Source organism: Cetorhinus maximus, chromosome 7 (assembly GCF_964194155.1).
Source record: "Cetorhinus maximus chromosome 7, sCetMax3.hap1.1, whole genome shotgun sequence".
NCBI classification, from domain to species: domain Eukaryota; kingdom Metazoa; phylum Chordata; class Chondrichthyes; order Lamniformes; family Cetorhinidae; genus Cetorhinus; species Cetorhinus maximus.
This window is the reverse complement of record NC_135885.1, coordinates 11,605,646-11,626,562: the sequence shown is the minus strand read 5'-3', so window position 1 is coordinate 11,626,562 and position 20,917 is coordinate 11,605,646.

Below are 20,917 nucleotides of genomic sequence, written 5' to 3'. Positions count from 1 at the left end.
AGTTCTGTTGAAGGGTCATGAGGACTCTAAACGTCAACTTTTCTCTTCTCCTCCGATGTTGCCAGACCTGCTGAATTTTTCCAGGTATTTCTGTTTTTGGTTTGGATTTCCAGCATCCGCAGTTTTTTGTTTTTATCTTTTTGCTTCTGCTGGTTCTTTGAAACAGCCATTGAATTAGCCCCATTGATCCCTGTTCTCTCTTTTTATAGGAAATGTGATAGAGGTGCTCAAAATTGCAAAGCATTTTGACAGAGTAAATAAAGAGAAACAATTTGTATTGGCAGATGGATCAGTAATCGAAGGACACAGATTTATAGATATTTGGCAAAAGGAACAGAGGGGAAATTTTGTTTATGCAGTGAGTTGTTATGCTCCAGAATGCATTAGATGAAATGGTGGTGGAATGGGATCCAATAATAACTTTTCAAGTACATGTCCATTTTCCTTTGAAAAAAAAAAAGTACTCAAAGAGGATTAAATTGCAGGGCTATGGACAAATAAAAACAGAAAACGTTGGAAAATCTCAGCAGGTGCGACAGCGTGTGTGGAGAGAGAAACAGAGTTAATGGGCAGAATTTTTCTGTCAGCGTGCGGGGGTGGGCCCAACATGCCGATGGGTAAAATGACACGCGATGATGTCGGGCGTGCACCCCAATGTCATCACGCAGTCCTGCGATGTTTCACTTGGCAGGCGCGCGCTGGAGTCAGCTGCGCAACTGCCAATATGTAAATGGCCTATTAAGGCCATTAAGCAAGTGTTTAACGTAATTGTTAATGCTGCCCGTCCTGCCATAAGGTTGGCGGGCAGGCGAAAGGGCCAAGCGGCCTTCGCATTTTTTAGGAAACCTCACTCACGAGTGGGATGAGGTTTTCTAAAGCTTTTATTAAATAAATTAAAAAAACTTCCTAAATATATAAACAAGCCCCATCTGTCACATGAGAGGGCATGTTTAAAAAATATTTTAAACCATTTATTTAATTATTTCAATGTTGATTCAATCCCCCTGAGGCAGCTCCGTGCCTCGGGGAGATTCTTGCGCTCTTTCGCTTGAAAGAGCGGAGGCCCCGACCCTCCCTCCTCCCCCCACCCGCACAGGCAGCACTGAGTACTATGGCTCGCGTCGTACACTGGGTGGGCCTTATTTGGCCCGCCCGCGTAAAATGGCAGTGTGTAGCCGATCGTGTGCGGCAATCGGCCCCATGACCGCCCCCCACCTGCTCCCACCGAGCCCGCCCACTGCCTGAAAAATTCAGGCCAATGTTTCGAGTCCAATATGACTCTTCTTCGAAACATATTGGACTCGAAATGTTAACTCTGTTTCTCTCTCCATTGATACTGCCAGACATGCTAAGTTTCTCCAGCACTTATTGGCCAGAATTTTGCCCTTGATGGGCAAGCGGGCCCCACCGGCTCGGCAGTGGGCAGGCAGCCAAACTCCGCTGCCGAAACAGGGCCGGCCGCCATTTTGAGTGGGCGGGCCAATTAAGGCCCGCCCAGCGGCCTGCATGACCGGAAGCGCTATGCGCTCCCTGTGCGGGGAGTGGAGGGACCTGTCAAAGAGTGCACCGCTCCCTGAGACTAAGTCCTGTCTCAGGGAGAGCACTGAATGTTTAAAAAACTTTGAAAATAGAGAAAGAAAAGCATTATTAACATGTCCCCCTCATGTGACACTGTCACATGAGATGGGACATGTTAATAACTATGAGTGAAACTTTAATAAACTTTTAAAAAACTGAGATGGAACCTCATCCCGCCAGTGGATGAGGTTTTATCTTTTTTCAGAAGCCCGCTGGGGCTCCTGGCCTGCTCGCCAGCCTTAAGGTTGGACGGGCAGGTCTTTCAATGAGCTTAAGGATCCTGTCAATGGCCCCAATTGGCCATTGACAGGTCGGTGGGTGAACAGCTGATTTCGCTGTCCGCCCACCTTCCTAAAAGTTCCCCATTGTCACGGCTGACTGGGGATAGTGCACTGTAATATCAGGCACACTGTTCCCCGAGCCCTGACAAATGTGAAAAGTTTGATCAAACCACCAGATTTCCCCAATTCTACCTGAATGTTTAATTTGGGTTAACAGAATACGAGTGCCAGGTTTGTAAAATTAATCAGTAAATAACTGTTTGTTGAACAAATTGTTTTTAACGAGTGGCAAAAGAAAGAAATATTAACTGCTAACTTCAAACACTACAACATCAACTCTATCCCCTTCTTAACTCCCTATACACACACAATCAAGACACATAAGACACATAAAGGAATGGATTTTAAGGGTGGGATAAAACAGTTCAATAGCACCAAGTCTGGAGTACAGGATGCGATGGGTTGATTTTGATCGATGTCTTCCAAATTCCTTTCAGTTCTTGTTGATGACACAAAGTGGTTTTCCAGCACTTTCAGTATTTAGTTCACAGATTGAGCATTTGCCTTTCAATGCCTCTAACAGTGATTTTTTCCCTTTGCTTCTTGACAGGGGTTTTCAGAGAGAGAACATGTTATAGAGACATGAGGAGAAAAAAAAAAACAGCTAGCTATTATTGTGGAATTACTGGAATCTTCCACATACAGGAGAAAGAGGTTTTAGGACTTGTTCCATTCAGGCTAGGAGCTATTCAGCTGCACTGCTTCTCACACAAATCCTGGTTGCCTGGTCAGGAGCCAACTAAAATGCTGTTTTCAGGCAGCTCCCTTGGTCCGGGAGTCCTTTCCGGCACCATCCTGTCTTTCATGGCACACTCTGTTCCATATTGTACATATCTCTCATCCTAACCCAGTGGACATGTCTTTCAACCTGCAACCATTGTAATTTTACCAGTCCAACAGAAAATAAAAATATATGTTCCTTACGCCATATAAACAGAAGACCTTAAATGCCCATTGTCTTGAAGCAAACAAAATTGTACTCCGGATTGCATATCACTTATTCAACCATATTTTGCAGCTTCTCTTCGATTTTTGACATCATTGTGTTGCAGTTCCTGACGGGAGGGATTTTGATGTCCTTGGGGAAATGAATAAGGTGCCAAATAATTCATCAGCATTCTGTCTGTTCTAAGTGGTTCCTTGCACCCTATGATGTTTGGGACTAAACTGGACAGCTCTTCCAAAGAACCAGCAAAAGCATGATGTGTTGAATAGCTCCCTTCTGTGTTGCAAATAGGTGGGTTTGGGTGGGGCAGAATGTATCATTTTAAGATGCTCAACCTATGCATTTGCAGTTTCAACAGAGGTGGGTCGAGGTGCAGGTGGCCAAGGAGGCAGGCTAGTCAATTCAATACTATAATGAAGTTGCCTACCTCAGCTTTCATTACTTTAATCCAAGGGTTAAGCTGGTCGGTCAAGTCTCCGAGGCCTTGAGAAACCAGCCAGATAAAGGGAGGCAAGGACAGCTGTAGGTGCTTTTTCAGCACTGCTTGTGGGCTGAGAGGAGAAGTAGTTCCTTCCGCCCAGGTTCCCTCAAATCTACCTGCTTACTCACCAATACTTTCCCTTCAGGATCACCAGCTGCATCCCTAAGATTTAGATTGGGAACCCCACCCCACCACCAACCCGTGTTGTCACTGACCCAACTCCATCCCTCCTCCGGGTTCAAGTGTCTTTTAGGGCATTCTCTGTCAACCAGGTTGGTTTCTGGGTGGGGAGAGGGAAAAGAAAGACGCACAACATGGAACTAAAACTGTGCTGTGAAGCCCCACCTTTTTGAGATGTTATAACTCCACAGCCTGGGGGTTTCCCAAGCGCAACTCATACCGCCACTCTCGGAAAACCCACCTCTGTCAAGATCTGAGCCTATGATTCTAACTTTCAAAAGCGTGTTGGATATAAACTTGAAGTGGACAATTTACAGGACTTTAGGGAAAGATTTGGGAAGCAGAACTAACTGGTTAACTCTTTCAAGCAATTGACACAAGCATGATGGGCCAAATGCACCCCCCCCCCCACCCACCTTGTGCTCTGGGCTTATAGGGATTTTGAGCACCTTCTTCATCTCACAAACCTAATTCATAAATGCACATCCAATAATTCAATTCACTGTGCTATTTAGGAATAACAAATGGACTGTACTTGTTTTTTTATTTACAATTCATAACACCTTTTCTGGACCCTGATTTATGTGCACAGACACATTCTATCATTCACGAGCACATGCTTTAATATTTAGCCTAGTAAATATTTTCTGATTGAGAATGTGTATGTTCCAACTTGGACCTGATCAAAGGTGTCAACTATGGGTAAATATGATGTGATGTTAAAATAAAAAACCATCTGCACTAATTTACTTATCATTTTGCAGCAGATGAGTGACTGAAGAAGATGGCTGACCCTAAATTAGTCAGACTATGGTGCCTGCATATCTATCGCACTCCCACACTCTGAGGCTCAGTCTACTCTGTGTCCTGGATAGCTGCTTGCAGTCGCCACTCTTGTTTGATGCACACAGAGGATCTTTGCTCTTTATTGATTCTCATTACAAGCTACAAATATGATTGCTAACAATAACACAAGCCATGCTGATAGCTGGCAAAATAGATACTCTTCACCAGCAAATTGTATGAAATTAAAAATCATTGACTTCGCATGACTCCCCAAAGAATAAACCTTGATTACATTTCCATTGACTCATCATGGAAATGCTGCTAATAAATTATCGTCCAGAGTCTTTAGTAGTGTCACTTCCTCTGAACTCTGAACTTGCATCCATCAAAGGCGGCTTGTGTTTGTCCCCCATTTACATTGACAGCACAAAAGTCAGTAATGTATTGGTGAGATTCTAATTGAAGGGTATGATATTTGAAGCATTCGAAGAAGTGTTTCATTAGGGACTGATAGCTCAAGTTTCAGCTCACAGAATTGAGTGCAAATCATTGATCCGGTTAGGAGATTGGCTGAGAAGCAGGAAACAGAAGGCTGAAGATGTGATATAGCTGGTTTGTGAGCGTGGCATCCTGATTACCCTGTGTCCAATCGAGGTGATGCTGGCAGAATGCAAACTTGGTGCAATCCACTTATCAGCCCAGTGCTAAATATGCTGCTGCCTGGCATGTACTCAGCAGCCAACTCAGGTGCATGCATGAATCAAAATTAGCCTGCACTTCTTAAAGCCAGTCTGCACCTCTTCAAGGGAGGGGACACTCTGGCAGCTTCAGGCTTTGGAACTATATCAAAAAGTGCTTCTCACAAAGAATAAAGAAAACCAATGAAGCAGCAAGCCGAAGAGAGAGCTCCTGGGTTATCTTTTACGGTGCTAGAGACCTTAGCCCTGGAGGTGGATAGGGTGAGAGGTGCGACGTTTCTGCTGGTAGGCAGGAGGCCCTCATTGCGAAGGCTACAGGAACAGGCAGCCATGGAGGTCAATTCAGGGAGGCTGGCCGTGAGGATCTGGTTGCAGTGACACAAACAGTTTAATGACTTCACACGAGTAGCCAAGGTAAGTGAATACATCTTCAAATGTCACCTCCTTACCACTGCACTGCCAACCTCACATGCTGCTCAATTCATCATAACTCCAACGCTCCCCCATCAACAATCTTAGTAGTCAAGAATCACACCCAACGTTTATGGGCTCCACCTCACCCTCACATACTTTCAACTATTCAACTTTGATAGGCACATCACCCAAACATTCTATGGCACATTTGCTGTCATGCTTCCCCCACTCTTGCAGGACATGGTGGCACATAAACACAGGAAGCAGCAGAGAATCGGCTGGGGGGTCAGGTGCACTTGTGCCTCCTAAACTGCATGGTGGAGACGGTCCTGTGAATTATTGCCATGGCAGTGATTGCAGTAATTGCAACTGATGTCGCCGAGAATATTCAGGATGATGGTATCTTCCTGCCTTACGCATCGTCCCAAATCCCGCTTCACCCTCATCTCGCAATTAGGCCTGGAGTGCAAGCTGGGGGTGGTGTGATCATGGGCCTCTGCATCTAACCCTCAGCCCAACCCTCCCCTTCTTCTATCATACTCTAATAGTATGAAAAACTGACAGCTGGTCAGGCAATGCAGCCTCATGATGAAGGGGGTGAGAAAGAGCAGACATCTGATGAAGAAACCCTGGCTGCTCCGATACTGATACTGTGCATACCTTAGAGGGTGGGATAATCTTATGGTGAGCCACAGGGCACAAGATGGCAGCCAAACAAGAATCTGTCACCAGGGAGATTACCGCTGGATCCCACTGCCTCCCGGTGAAGATTCCAGATCCACATGTGGTTCCAACAAAGGGAATTCACCCCGGCTGAGGAAGTCTTGGACATGTTTCCATTTGTGGAGAAGAGCGAAACTAGAGGACATCAACCTCAGGTAGTCACCAAGAAATCAAATAGGGAATTCAGAAGAAGCCCTGAGAGTGTTGAAAATGTGGAACTCGCTATCACAGAGAGTGGTTGAAGCGAATTGTATAGATGCACTTAAGGGGAGGCTAGAAAAGCATATGAGGGAGAAGGGAATAGATGGGTATGTTGATAGGGATAGATGAAGTAGGGTGAGAAGAAGCTTATGCCGAGCAGGCATGAGTCTTTTGGGTCGCCATTATACAAAGTACACTATTTTTAATCCTTTGAAATCAATGTAAATGGAGATGAGGGGGTTTTCTATAATGGATCGCTGATTCATAACAGTAGTTTTACATCTGGTGTAAAGGTAGAAAATTCACCCCAAAACCTCAAACAGAGCATGAAAATCATTTGACTATGGACCTAATGATCAGGTTGGTCCTATACTCAACGGAGTTTAGAAGAATGGGAGCTGACTTTCTAGAAACCTATAAGACTCCAAGTGGTCTGGACAGGGTAGATGCTAAGAGGAAATTTCCCCTCATGGGGGAGCCCAGAACTAGGGGACACAATTTAAAAATGAGGGGTCTTCCATTTAGCAGGGAGATGAGAATGAATTTCTTCTTTCAATGGGTTATTAGTCTTTCGAATTCTCTTCCCCAGAGAGCAGTGGAGGCTGGGTCATTGAATATATTCAAGATTCAGTTACACAAGAGAGTCAAGGGTTATGGGGGGGAGGATTAGGCAGGAAAGTGGAGTTAAGGCCACACTCAGAGCTGCCATGATCTTATTAAGTGGGGGAGCAGGTTTGATGGGCTAAATGGTCTACCCCTGCTCCTATTTCTTATGAGAACATAAAATCAAACTGTAAAAGTGTGTAAAAAGGAAGCGTTTGACTAAGACAAATGTGGGTCCATTACAGGCAGAGTCAGGAAATTTATAATGGGGAGTAGAGAAATGGCAGAGAAGCTAAATGATTACTTTGTGTCTGTCTTCACTGAGGAAGATACAGGAAATCTCCCAGAATTAAAGATCCAAGGGACTAGGGAGAACGAGGAATTGAAGGGAATTAGTATAAGTAAGAAGGTAGCATTGGAGAAATCAATGGGACTGAAGGTTGATAAGTGCTCGGGACCTGATATTCTACGTCCCAGAGTTTTGAAAGGGATCGCTAAGGAGGTAGTGGATGAAGGCAAAATACTGCGGATGCTGGAAATCTGAAACAGAAACAAAAAATGCTGGAAAAACTCAACAGGTCTGGCAGCATCTATGGAGAGAAAGACAGAGTTAACATTTCAATTCCATATGACTTCTTCAGATCTCAGAAGAAGAGTCATACGGACTCGAAATATTAACTCTGTCTTTCTCTCCACGGGTGCTGTCAGAGCTGCTGAGGCAGTGGATGCATTGGTGACCATCGTCCAAAATTCTAAAGATTCTGGAACGGTTCCTGCAGATTGAAAGGTAGCAAATGTCATCCCACTATTTAAGAAGGGAGGGAGAGAGAAAACAGGGAACTATAGGCCTGATGGTCTTACATCAGTTGTAGGGAAAATGCTAGAATCTATTCTAAAGAATGTGATAAATGGACACTTGGATAATAATGATCTGATTGGTCTCGTCAACATGGATTTATGAATGGGAAATCACGTGTGATGAACCTGTCGGATTGTTTTGAAGATGTTACTAACATAATTGATAAAGGGGAGTCAGTAGGTGTAGTGTACTTGGATTTTCAGAAGGCTTTTGATAAAGTCCCCAATAGGAGGTTGGTTAGTAAACTTAAAGCACATGGGATAGGAGGCAATATATTGGCATGGATTAAGGATTGGCTAACAGGCAGTAAACAGAGTAGGAATAAATGAGTCATTCTCGCGTTAATGGGCTGTGACTAGTGGGGTACCACAAGGATCAATACTTGGGCCCCAGATGTTCACAATATATATCAATGATTTGGATGAGGGGACCAGATATAATATTTCCATATTTGCGGATGACACAAAGCTAGATGGGGATGTGTGTTGTGAGGAAGATGCAAAGCAGCTTCAAGGGGATTTGAACAGGCTTAGTGAGTGGGCAAGAACATGGTAGCTGGGATGTAATGTGGAAAAATGTGAAGTTATCCACTTTGGTAGGAGGAACAGACGTACAGGGTATTTCTTAAATGGTAAGAGATTAGAAAGTGTAGATGTACAAAGGGACATGGGTGTTCTCATCAATATGTCACTGAAAGCTGCCATGCAGGTGCAGCAAGCAATTCGGAAGGCTAATGGTATATTAGCCTTTATCGTAAGAGGATTTGAGTACAGGACTAGTGAAGTCTTGCTCCAATTGTATAGAACCTTGATTAGACCACACCTTGAGTACTGTGTGCAGTTTTGGTCCCCTTATCTTAAGAAGGATGTTACTACTATGGAGGGCATGCAACAAAAGTTCACCAGACTTGTTCCAGAGATGGTGGGACTATCTTATGAAGGGAGATTGGGGAAACTGGGCCTGTATTCTCTAGAGTTTCGAAGGATGAGAGGTGATCTCATTGAACCCTACAAAACACTTAAAGGGTTAGACAGGGTAGATGCAGGTAAGATGTTTCCCCTGGTTGGGGAGTCAAGAACCAGGTGACACAATTTCAAAATAAGGGGGAAGCCATTTAGCCGCCATGATCTTATTGAATGGAGGCGATGAGGAGAAATTGTTTTTTCTCAGAGGGTTGTGAATCTTTGGAATTCTCTACCCCAGAGGGTTGTGGAAGCTCAATCATAGAGTATGTTTAAAGCAGAGATTGACAGATTTCTGAATACTAATGACATAAAGGGATATGGGGATAGTGTGGGAAAAAAAGCCATGATCGCTTCGAATGGCAGAGCATGCTCGATGGGCTGAATGGCCTCCTCCTGCTCCTTTGTCCCTATGTTCCTATGATCCTATAGTCTCCATTCCAAATGAACTGCTGAACTAAAGTAAATTCCGGCTTATAAGCCCTTCATTCTTTCCAAGTTGTGATTCATGGATGAGCTTAATAATATCTCATTACAGCTTAGAAAGACATTCACTCTAGGGGTCTAGGTGTTGCTGGCGAGGCGGGCATTTAGTGCTCATCATGAGTTGCCCTTGAGAAGGTGGCAGTGAGCCTTCACTGTGTGAAGTACGTAGAGGTATTTCAGTGTAATATTGTGCACTGAAAATTCAAGCATTATTACTTTTGAATATACAATTTACAGTTCTACATATAAATAGAGTGTTTCTGATTTGAAGTGGAACATGTTTATTCAGAATCTACAGCTATCTCGCACTGGTACAGAATTCTGCATAATAAGTGCTTATTCCTTTGATAAGCTGACAAGCACTTGACCCGCATTTATTCTTTCAGTGGAGTGTTGGAGTTGGAGTATGAGGTTATTGGGTTTCAACATCTAACCACTTCCAACTGAACAATGTATGAACAGGAACTGTATTTCTGAGGCAGTGCCGCACTGCCAGAGGTGCTGCCTTTAGGTTGAGATGTTAAACCGAGGCCACATCTGCCTTCTCAGGTAGACGCATATGACTTGATGGCACTATGCTGATAAAGGACTGGAGCATTCTCGCCTGTGTCCTGGCCAATATTTATCCCTCAACCAACATCCCTAACTAGAATATGGTTATTAGCACATTACTGTGCTTCTGGGGCTTTGCTATGCACAAATTGATTGCCACAGTTACTATATTATAGCTGAGACTATGGGCTGAATTTTCCCCCTGTTGGGGGAGGAGGTTGATGGGCGGGTGTGTATGGGCGTGCTTCCGATCAGTGCCCCCGATCAGAGGCGCATCGTCATTTCAGGTGGGCGGGCCAATTAAGGTCCGCCCAGCGTAACGTCCGCATGGAAGCGTCATGCGCTTCCTGTGCGGGCTGGGGGGGGGGGGGGGGACAATCCCAAAATCGAGAGTGCGCTCTTTCCAGCATGCGCACGAAAGAGCGCACTCATCTCCCTGAGGCTAAGTGCTGCCTCAGGGAGATCGGCTCTAAATGTGAAAAAGACAAAAAATAGAAAAATAAAATTCCCCTTACATGTCCCCGCATGTGACAATGTCACATGAGTTGGAACATGTCCATAATTTTCACAAAATCTTCATTTAAATTTTTTAAAGCCTACATGAAACCTCATCCCGCCTGTGGATGAGGTTTCATGTTTTTTCTAGTTCCCGCCAGGGCTCCTGGCCTGCCCGCCAGCCTTAAGGTTGGACGGGCAGGTCTTTTAATTACTTAATCGACCCTGTCAATTAGCATTGACAGGTCGGCGGGCGCGCAGCTGATTTTGCTGCGCTCCCGCCTTCCTGAAAATTTAAATGGGGAGCAGTGATGTCGGGAGATCCCCCAGGCGTCACCGCGCGTCATTTTACGCATCAGCGAGCGGGCCCCACCCCCGCTAGCCAACGGGTAAAATTCTGCCCTATATGTCAAAAAACATTGATTGGTTGTGAAGTGCTATGGGGTGTCCTAAGGCGCTATGCAAATGCAAGTCATTTCATTTTTACTAACATATGACAGCTGCGCACCCCTTGTTCACTGACCAGCCTTCTACAGCTGATTGAATCAGGGCTGTTGGCAGGAAGGGCAGCAGGTTGAATGTTGCTGGCAGAAGGCATGCCTGGCTTGAGCTGTCAGCTGTAGTGGTTACAGGTTGAAATTTCAGCATGAGGGATACCACTTTCAAGAGTCCCCACTCGCTTTTTTTCAACAATTGCCCGTGGTTCAGTCGGTAGCACTCTTACCCATGAGTCAGGAGGTTGTGGGTGCATTTCCTACTTCAGAGATCTGGGCAAAAATATAGGCTGACACTCCGAGTGCAGTACTGAGGGATTGCTGCAGTGCCTGAAGTGCCGCCTTTTAGACAAGACTTTAAATCGAGGCCCCACCTGTCCTCTCTTTAAGAGGAGCAGGGGAGCTCTATCTGGTGTTCCTGGCTGATAGTTATCACTCAACCAACACTTAAACAAGATTAAAACAGAATTACCTGGAAAAACTCAGCAGGTCTGGCAGCATCGGCGGAGAAGAAAAGAGTTGATGTTTCGAGTCCTCATGACCCTTCAACAGAACAGATTATCTGGTCATTATCACAGTGCTATGTGAGGGACCATGCTGTGCGCAAATTGGCGACTGCATCTTCCATATTACAATGGCAACTACACTTCAAAGATATTTCATTGGCTGTTTAGAGCTTTGGGATGTCCTGAGGTCATGAGAGGCGCTATATAAATTCAAGTTCTTTCTTTTTTGCAGAGGGCAGTTTATTTAGAAAAGGTCAGTTTAAGACCCACCTTTATCCTTCTATCTTAAAGTCACATTTCACTGCATGTTAAGTTTAAGGTTTCAGCCAAAGCGAATCTAATCGTGGGCAAAAGGCCGAGGTGTTGAGGGGATTTTTTTTATAATCCTTAATGGGAAAAAAAAATTGCTCAGAGATCACATAATCTATGAAGGAGCTTATCTCGTGCTTTTTGAATCACTATGCAAACGATTGATTTTGTAATTTAAAACAGATTTAGATCAACAGGGGATAATTTAAATTGGACACAGCCTTCATTTAAATGGCAGGACAAGGTATCGAATCTTGATCGCTGTTTTAGATCTGATGAGCTAGGAATCTGTTATTGGCTAACCTTTTCTATCCTTGCGATGCTCAGTGTCAAAAATTTAAATGTATTCATGGAAATCTAAAAACGCTGATAAAAATGAGTTTAACAAATCATCGAGTGCGGCTGTGGATCCATTGGTAACAATCTTGTTTTTGCAACAGAAGGTTGTGTGGGTTTAAGTCCCACAAGATAAAGCCTAGCAGTCCAAGGCAGGATTGATGGAGTCAGAGCTGCAGCCTTTTGGGATGAGATCTTTAACTGAGAACTGAGATGAGGAGAAATTACTTCACACAAAGAGGGTTGTGGATCTTTGAAATTCTCTGCCCCAAAGGGCTGTGGATGCTCCATCGCTGAATACATTTAAGTCTTGGATGGACTGATTTTTGGTCTCTCGGGGAATTAAGCGATATAGGAAATGGGCAGGAAAGTGGAGTTGAGGCCCAAGATCAGCCATGGTTGTATTAAACCTGGGTCGAAATAAGAAATAGCTAGGGAAAGAAGTCCCTGGTGGGAGTAATCTATAGGTCCCCAAACAGTAGTTCAGTAGTAAGGCACAGTATAAACCAGGAAATACTGGGAGCAAGTAAGAAAGGCACAGCAATAATTATGGGTGATTTTAATATGTATATGGACTGGACAATCAAATTGGCAAGGGTAGCCTTGAGGGAGAGTTCATTGGGTGTATTAGAGATTGTTTCTAAGAGCAATATGTTGTGGAACCAACCAGGTTGCAGGCTATTCTGGATTTAGTTTTGTGTAATGAGATGGGATTAATTAATGATCTCAGAGTAAAGGATCCTCTAGGGAAAAGTGATCATAGCATGCTAGAAGTTCAAGTTCAGTTTGAGAGCGAGAAACATGAGTCCCACACTAGTGTTCTGGAGTTAAACAAAGGTAACTACATAGACATAAGGGCAGATTTGGCCCTAGTGGGCTGGGCAGGAAGACTACAAGGCAGGACAGTTGATGAACAGTGGCAGATTTTTATGGAGATATTCAATTCCTCCTAAGTAAAATATGTTCCAAAGAGGAAGAAAGATGGTAAGAGGGGGAAAAAGCATCCATGGCTAAGCAAGGAAGTTAAAGATAATGTAAGTGTAAAAACTAAGGCATACCAAATTGCAACGGTCAGTGGCAGGCTGGAAGATTGGGAAACTTTTAAAGGTCAACAAAGGGTTACTAAAAAAATAATAAAAAGAGCAAAGGTAAATTATGAAGGAAAACTAGCACAAAATGTAAAAGCTGATAGCAAAAGCTTATATAAGTATATAAAAGGAAAGAGAGTAGCTAAAGTGAATGTTGGCCCTTGGAGGATGAGACTGGGGAGTTAATAGTGGGGAACGCAGAAATGGCAGAGATGCTTAATCAATATTTTGCCTCATTTTTCACAGTGGAGGACACTAGTACCACCCCAATAGTAACAGGTAGTGCAGAGGATAAAGAGAAGGAGGAACTTAGAACAATCACCATCACTAGAGAAAAAGTACTGAGCAAACTATTGGGATTAAAGGGTAACAAGTCCCCAGGACCTGATGGCCTACATCCCAAGGTCTTAAAGGAAGTGGCAGTAGAGATAGTGGATGCATTGGTAATAATATTCCAAAATTCTCTGGATTCTGGTAAGGTTCCAGTGGATTGGAAAAATGCTAATATAACGTCCTTAGTCAAAAAGGGGAGGAGGGAGAAAGTAGGAAACTGTAGACCAGTTAGTTTAACATCTGTCGTTGGGAAATTGTTGGAATCCATTATTAAGGAAGCAGTAATGGGGCATTTGGAAAGTCAAAATGCAATCCATCAGAGTCAGCATGGTTTTATGAAGGGTAAATCGTGTTTGACTAATTTGCTAGAGTTCTTTGAAGATGTGACAAGCAAAGTGGATAATGGGGATCCTGTAGATGTAGTATATCTGGACTTCCAGAAGGCCTTTGATAAGGTGCCACACAAAAGATTAATACACAAGATAAGATCACACGGAGTTAGGGATAATATATTAGCTTGGATAGGGGATTGGCTAACCAATAGAAAGCAGAGAGTTGGGATAATGCCTTGATTGAACCTGCCTCTGCCACACTTACAGGCAGTGCATTCCAGACCTGAACCACTTGCTGTGTGAAAAGTTTTTTTCTCACATCACATTTGCTTCTTTTGCAAATCACTTTAAACCTGTGCCCTCTCATTCTTGATCCTTTTACAAGCAGGGACAGTTTCTCCCTATCTACTCTGCCCTGCCCTCTCATGATTTTGAACACCTCTATCAAATCTCCTCCTAGCCTTCGCCCCTCCAATGATAACAGTCCCAACCTCGCCAATCTATCTTCATAAGTGAAGTTTCTCACCGCTGGAACCATTCTTGTAAACTTTTCCTGCACTGTCTCTAATACATTCACATCCTTCCTAAGGTGTGTCTCCCAGAACTCTACACATTACTCGAGCTGAGCTCTAACAAATGTCTTATATAAGCTCATCATAACCTCCCTGTATTCTATGATCCTATTAATAAAGCCCAGGATACTTTATGCTTTATTAGCTACTCTCTCCACCTGTCCTGCCACCTTCAATGATCTATGCACAAATACACCCAGGTCCCTCTGCTCCTGCACCCCCTTAAGAATTGTACCCCTTACTTTATGTTGCCTCTCCATGTTCTGCCGACCAAAATGTATAACCTCACACTTCTCCACATTGAACATCATCTGCCACCTATCTGCCCACTCCACCAACTTGACTATGTCCTTTTGAAGTTCCACACTGTCCTCCTCACAGTTTACAATGCTTCCAAGTTTTATATAATCTGCAAAGTTTTAAATTGTCCCCTGCACACCAAGATCTAGATCATTAACATATATCAGGAAAAGCAAGGGTCCCAGTACTGAGCCCCAGGGAACTCCACTACAAACCTTCCACCAGTCCAAAAAATATCCATTGACCATTACCCTCTGTTTCCTATTACTTGGCCAATTTTGTATGCACGTTGCTATTGTCCCTTTTATTCCATGAGCTATAGCTTTTCTCACAAGTCTGTTGTGTGGCACTGTATCAAATGCCTTTTGAAAGTCCATGTACACCACATCAACAGCATTGCCCTCATCTACCCTCTCTGCTACCTCTTCAAAAAAACTTCAGCACGTTAGTTAAACATGATTTCCCCTTTAAAAATCCATGCTGGCTTTTCATAATCAACCCACATTTTTCCATGTGACTACTAATTCTACCTCAAATAATTGTCTCTAGAAGCTTCCCCACCAATGCAATTAAACTGATTGGACTGTAAATGCTGGGCTTACCCTTACAGACTTTTTTGAACAAGGGTGTAATGTTTGCAATCTCCAGTCCTCTGGTGCCTCCCCTGAGTCTAGGGAAGGCTGAAAGATTATGGCCAGTGCCCCTGCAATTTCCACTCTCACTTCCTTCAATATCCTTGGATTCATCTCATCCGGCCCTGGTGCCCCCTCAATTTTAAGTACCGACAGTTTATCCAACACTTGCTCCTATTTAACTTTTAACCCTTCGAGTGACAGAGTTTCCTCCTCTGTCACTGTGGTCTCAGTAACATTTGCTTCCTTGGTAAAGGTAGATGCAAAGTATTAATTTAACACCTCAGCCTTGCCCCCTGTGTCCCTGTGTAAAAAACCTTTTTGGTCCCTAATCGGCCCTACTCCTCCTTTTACCATCATCTTACTATTTATGTGCTGGTAGAAGACTTTGTGATTCCCCATTATGTTGGCTGTCAGTCTTATCTCATAATCCCTCTTTGCTCCTCTTATTTGCTTCTTTACCTCTCCTCTGAACTTTCTGTATTCCGTTTGGTTCTGAATTGTGTTTTCTACCTGATGCCTGTCATAAGCACACTTTTTCTTCTTTATCTTCATTTCTATCTCCTTTTTCATCGATGGAGCTCCGGATTTGTTTGTAAGAAGCCTATTGTTAGGCAGTCTTTCCCACCAACCTTTGGTTCCAGCCTATCCGGCCCAGCTCCATTCTTGCCCCATTGAAGTCAACTCTCTCCCAGTTAACTCTTCTTACTCTGGATTGCACATTGTCCTTTTCTACCATCATCCTAAACCTTACATTACAATGATCACTGTCTCCTAAATGTTCCCCCACTTGAAACTTGATCTACTTGGCCCACCCAATTTCCAAGAACCAGGTCCAACAGTGTGTCTTTTCTTGTTGGACTGGACACATACTGCTGTAGAAAATTCTCCTGAACACAGTCTAGGAACTTTTGCCTCTCTCCACCCTTTACACTATCACTGTGCCTGTCTATATTTGGGTAATTAAAGTTGCCCATTATAACTACTCAAGAATGTTTGCATCTCTCTGTAATTTCTCTGCAGATTTATTCCTCTATATCCTTCCCACTAGTTGGTGGTCTATAGACTACACCGAGCAATGTAATTGTGCCCTTTTTGTTCCTTAGCCCTAGCCAAATTATTTCTATCCTTGAAACCTCTGGGACATCCTCTTTCTCCAGCACTGCAATTCTCTCCTTAACCAATACCGTCCTCTTCCTTTTCTTCCTTTCCTATCTTTTCTGAACACCTTGTGCCCAGGAATATTTATCGCCCAGTCTTGCCCTTCTGTTGTAGGGTGGCCAAGTTGCTCTATTAATGATAGAGTTGATCAGCAGACACTTCTTGGGTGGAAACTTTAAGCTTATTTACAATATACTCAGCAACAACTACACATGTGCTTTCCACTCCAACTCTACCTCTACACTGACTGCTGAGGTAGCCTACGTTACTCTCTTATTGGTTACTGCAGATTATGTGATCTTGCTTAATAAGTATTATTCTTAAAGGTACATTATAACACTAAATAAAACCATAATTACTACATTCCTCCCCTTTTAACTCAGCGATATATATATTTACAAGTACATATTTTTCAAGACAACATAGTATTTACACTGCATAAGGAATTTACAAGTTCAGTCTTTCAGGTGGTTTCCTGGTACGTGTGGAATGCCGCAGCTCCACAACTTCAGATTCTTTGTCAGGAACCTCCTTTTCCGGAGTTGCCTGAACATCAGGTGCTTCAGTGGGCAGTTGCAGTTCTGTATCCTCAACTCTTACAGGAACGTCAGACATGTCAGTCCTGGGTTGAGTATCCTCAACAGGAAACGCAGACCCGGTCATGATCACTGGTGGAACCATGTCTTGGTGATTTGTCTCTCTTTTCCTTAAGTGGCCCACATGTTTACGGATGATCTGGCCTTCCACCTCTACGTGGTAAGATAGAGGTCAAGTCACTGCAATTATTTCATCTGGCAACTACATTGGTCCTTCCCCGAAGTTCTTCACGTATACCCGGCTCTCCCACAGTAAATTTCCTCTCACAATGATGCCAGTCTTGAGTTTTCTGGCTTCCCTAACTCCTTTTCACCTTCCCATCTAAATTCGGCATCATTAAACACAACCTGGTCCCGAGACGAAATTTCAACAATAGCTCCATAGGTGTGACACCTGTTGTTGTGTGAGGGGTAGTCCTGTAATTTTAAAGAAAGCGTGCTAGTTTGGTTGCCAAGAAATCACCAGTTAGCTTTCTCATGCCTGCCTTGAACGTTTGAACCTCCCTTTCAGCCAGTCCATTTGAGGAAGGGTCATATGGTGCAGTTTTCCCATTAGTTTATACCGTTGAGGCTGATAAACCGTTGAAACTTAGCACTCATAAATGCCGTGCCGCTATTGGAAATGACTACTTCTGGCAGTACATGAATAGCATAACTCTGATATCATTTCTCAATTGTAGCGGCTGACGTTGGTGACTTCACCTCATACACGTGCCACCATTTTGAATGGGCATCGACAATAGGCAAGAACATTGCTCCCAGGAAAGGTCCAATGCAGTCAATGTGTAAACGCACCTGGGGTCTACCTGGCCACTCCCATGGGTGTAACAGAGCTGTCACTAACAACTTTTGCAGTTGCTGACATTGCACACAGTGCTTTACTGAACTCTCTGTTTCGGTATCCATCCTAGGCCACCATAGATAGCTGCGTGCGATGGTTTCCATTTGGGGAATTCCTGGATGGGCGCTGTGCAGTTTAATTAAAAGTGGGTTCCTTCTCTTTGGAGGAACTATCGCTCGTGCCCCCCACAATAAGATGCCATCCTGGCTGGTTATTTCATGTCTTCTGTTGAAGTACGGTTTCATTTCGTCAGACACGGGTTCCTGTGACCAACCATGTCGCACTTGTTCTAGTACTTTAGATAGGGCTGGGTCCTGACTTGTCCTGTCTCTGATCTGTCGAGCACATACCATGAGGAATCTAATAAATTTAACAGTAAAACAAGTTCCTGTGGAACTGGGATGTGCTCATCATTTTCTTATAAAGGCAAACGACTAAGGGCATCGGTGTTTGCGATTTGATTGCCAGGCCTATATATGAAAGTGTATTCGTATGCTGCAACATCATTTCATTCTTGCTGAGGCTATGGGTGGAATAGCCTTGTCCTCACTAAACAATCCTAACAATGGTTTATGGTCTGAAACGATTGTAAAATGATGGCCATGTACGTACTGGTGAAATTTCTTGACACCAAAGATGATGAGGCCTTCTTTTTATCCCTTTTCTGCTGTGGTGAATGTTCTTGATACATAACCTATTGGTTGTTTTGTGCCGTCATCCATCCGATGAGAGAGCACTGCTCCCACTCCGTAGGGAGATATGTCTTATGTCAGCACCAATTTCTTTATCTGGTCATAATGCAGTAATAGATTGGATGAGTGGAACAATTATTTCACCTTGATGAAAGCTTCTTTCTGGGGCGCCTCCTAAGACCAACGTTGGTTCTTTTTGAGTAGAGAATGCAGGGGGGCCAGCACTGTAGACAAATTGGGTAAGAAACACCCATAATAGTTTACAATAGACTCAGCAGCAACTACACGTGTGCTTTCAACTCCAACTCTATATTTACACTGACTGTAGGGGTAGCCCGAGCTACTCTCCTATTGGTTACTACAGATGATGTGATCTTGCCTAACAAGTATAATTCTTAAAGGTGCATTACACATCTTTGTGTAAATAAAACCATAATTACTACACCTTCCTTGAGCCAGGTCTCTGTTATCGCCACAACATCATATTTCCACATGGCAATCTGCACCTGTAACTCCCCAATCTTATTTACTATACTCCGAGCATTCACATACATGCATAGTAACCCTGATTCAGACGTCATGGCTTCCTCTCTTACTCCAACTTATCATTCTCTATACTAGTGCTATCTGTTTCTCCCAGTATTTTTGTGCACACTTGTATTCCTCTCTAATATTCTCTCCTGGTTCCTACACCCCTGCCAAGTTAGCTTAAAGCCCTCCCAGCAGCGCTAGCAACATGCCCCTCAAGGAACTCAGTCCCAGCTCTGTTCAGGTGCAACCCGTCCGGCTTGTACAGGTGCCATCTTCCCTACAGCGAGCCTTAGTGTCCCAGGAATCTAAAGCCCTCCCTTCTGCACCATCTTTCCAGCCACGCATACATCTGCCTTATCCTCCTATTTCTGTATTCACTGGAAGTAATTTCAAGATGACTACATTTAAGGTCCTGCTAACCAATTTTTGACATAGCTCCCTAAATTCTGATTGCAGGACCACATTCCCCTTCCTGTCTAAGTCATTCGCATCACCGTGGACCACGGCCTCTGGCTGATTGCCCTCCCCCAGAAGAATGTCCTGCAGCCGCTCGGTGACATCCTTGACCCTGGCACCAGGGAGGCAACACACCATCCTGGAGTCATGTCCATGGCCGCAGAAACACCTGTCTGTTCCCTTAACCAATGAATCCCCTATCATTATTGCTCTTCCTTTCTTCTTCTTCCCCTCCTGTGCAGCCGATATAAATGCAAGTCTTTCTTTCTAAACAGTAGTTTTTACTGATAAAGTGGGGATGGATTACTGTAGGGAATCTCCTGACCCTGCTCCATAACTGATGCAGGAACCCCTGGAGAAACAATGTACTGGTTTACAGTAAATATTAACAAAAAATATGCTGATAGAATAGAATTGAAGTGGGGGGGGTGGATTGCGCGGGTATGCAGAAAGAATGAAAAACTTGTTAGGTGGTGGGTCTGGAGGATTTATGAGGATTTTACACTTACTGTATTCAGATAACAAAAGAGCCTCCAAGTTACTTGTGCATCACAAATTTTCATCGCTGCACCATTGGCGGTCATGCCTTTAGCTGGCTAGTTTCTCAGCTCTGGAATTCCTTCCTAAACCTCCCTGCCCCTAGATGCTCCTTAACACCTCCCTCTTCAACCAATGCTTTTGGTCACCTGTCCTAATGGTAGCAAACGTTGTCAGATAACACTCCTGTGAAACAGCTTGGACCACTTTACGATGTTGAAAGCAAAATATGAATGTAGGATGTGATTGTTGTTAATAATGTCAATGAACTAATACTTAATCACCTTCGCCTGACATTTCTCTATCTGTCATTTTATTGTTAACAGTGTTCACTGCCCTTTTATTGTAAAAGACTAAAGTCAACACATGATAAGGTGTGCAGGCGCCTGATAAGCTTTAGTACATCAGACACCTACCTCAGCCTTGTCTGTTCTATTGAGGTACTTCTCCTGTATAAATAGTGTTGGCCTTTTACATGAGGCACACACACCAAGGGCATTAATTTTGTTCTTTATATGGATAGTACAGGGAATTATATTCCATTTGTTAACATCAATATCATCAGATGGTCCAATAAAATCTTCAAGGGTCTAAAATTACATTGAAGAATGTGAAAGCTCACAGGATCAAGTATGAAGTTGTAAATTGGATTATTAATTAGCTTGATACTAGCAAGACACTTATTAATAGTAATCATTTTAATTGGACAGCTGGTATCAGCAGTGTTCTCAAAATCCATGCTGTTTATAAAATGTATTAATGGGTTTGATGATGGCTTACAAGGAGATGGGCTAAGCTTGTTGATGGCACCAAGGAGGTGAAGTTGGTTTATGCCAGCACCTTAACATAGGCCGATAGACAATGGGCAGCCCGTTTCACATCGTATCTGGTTTTCC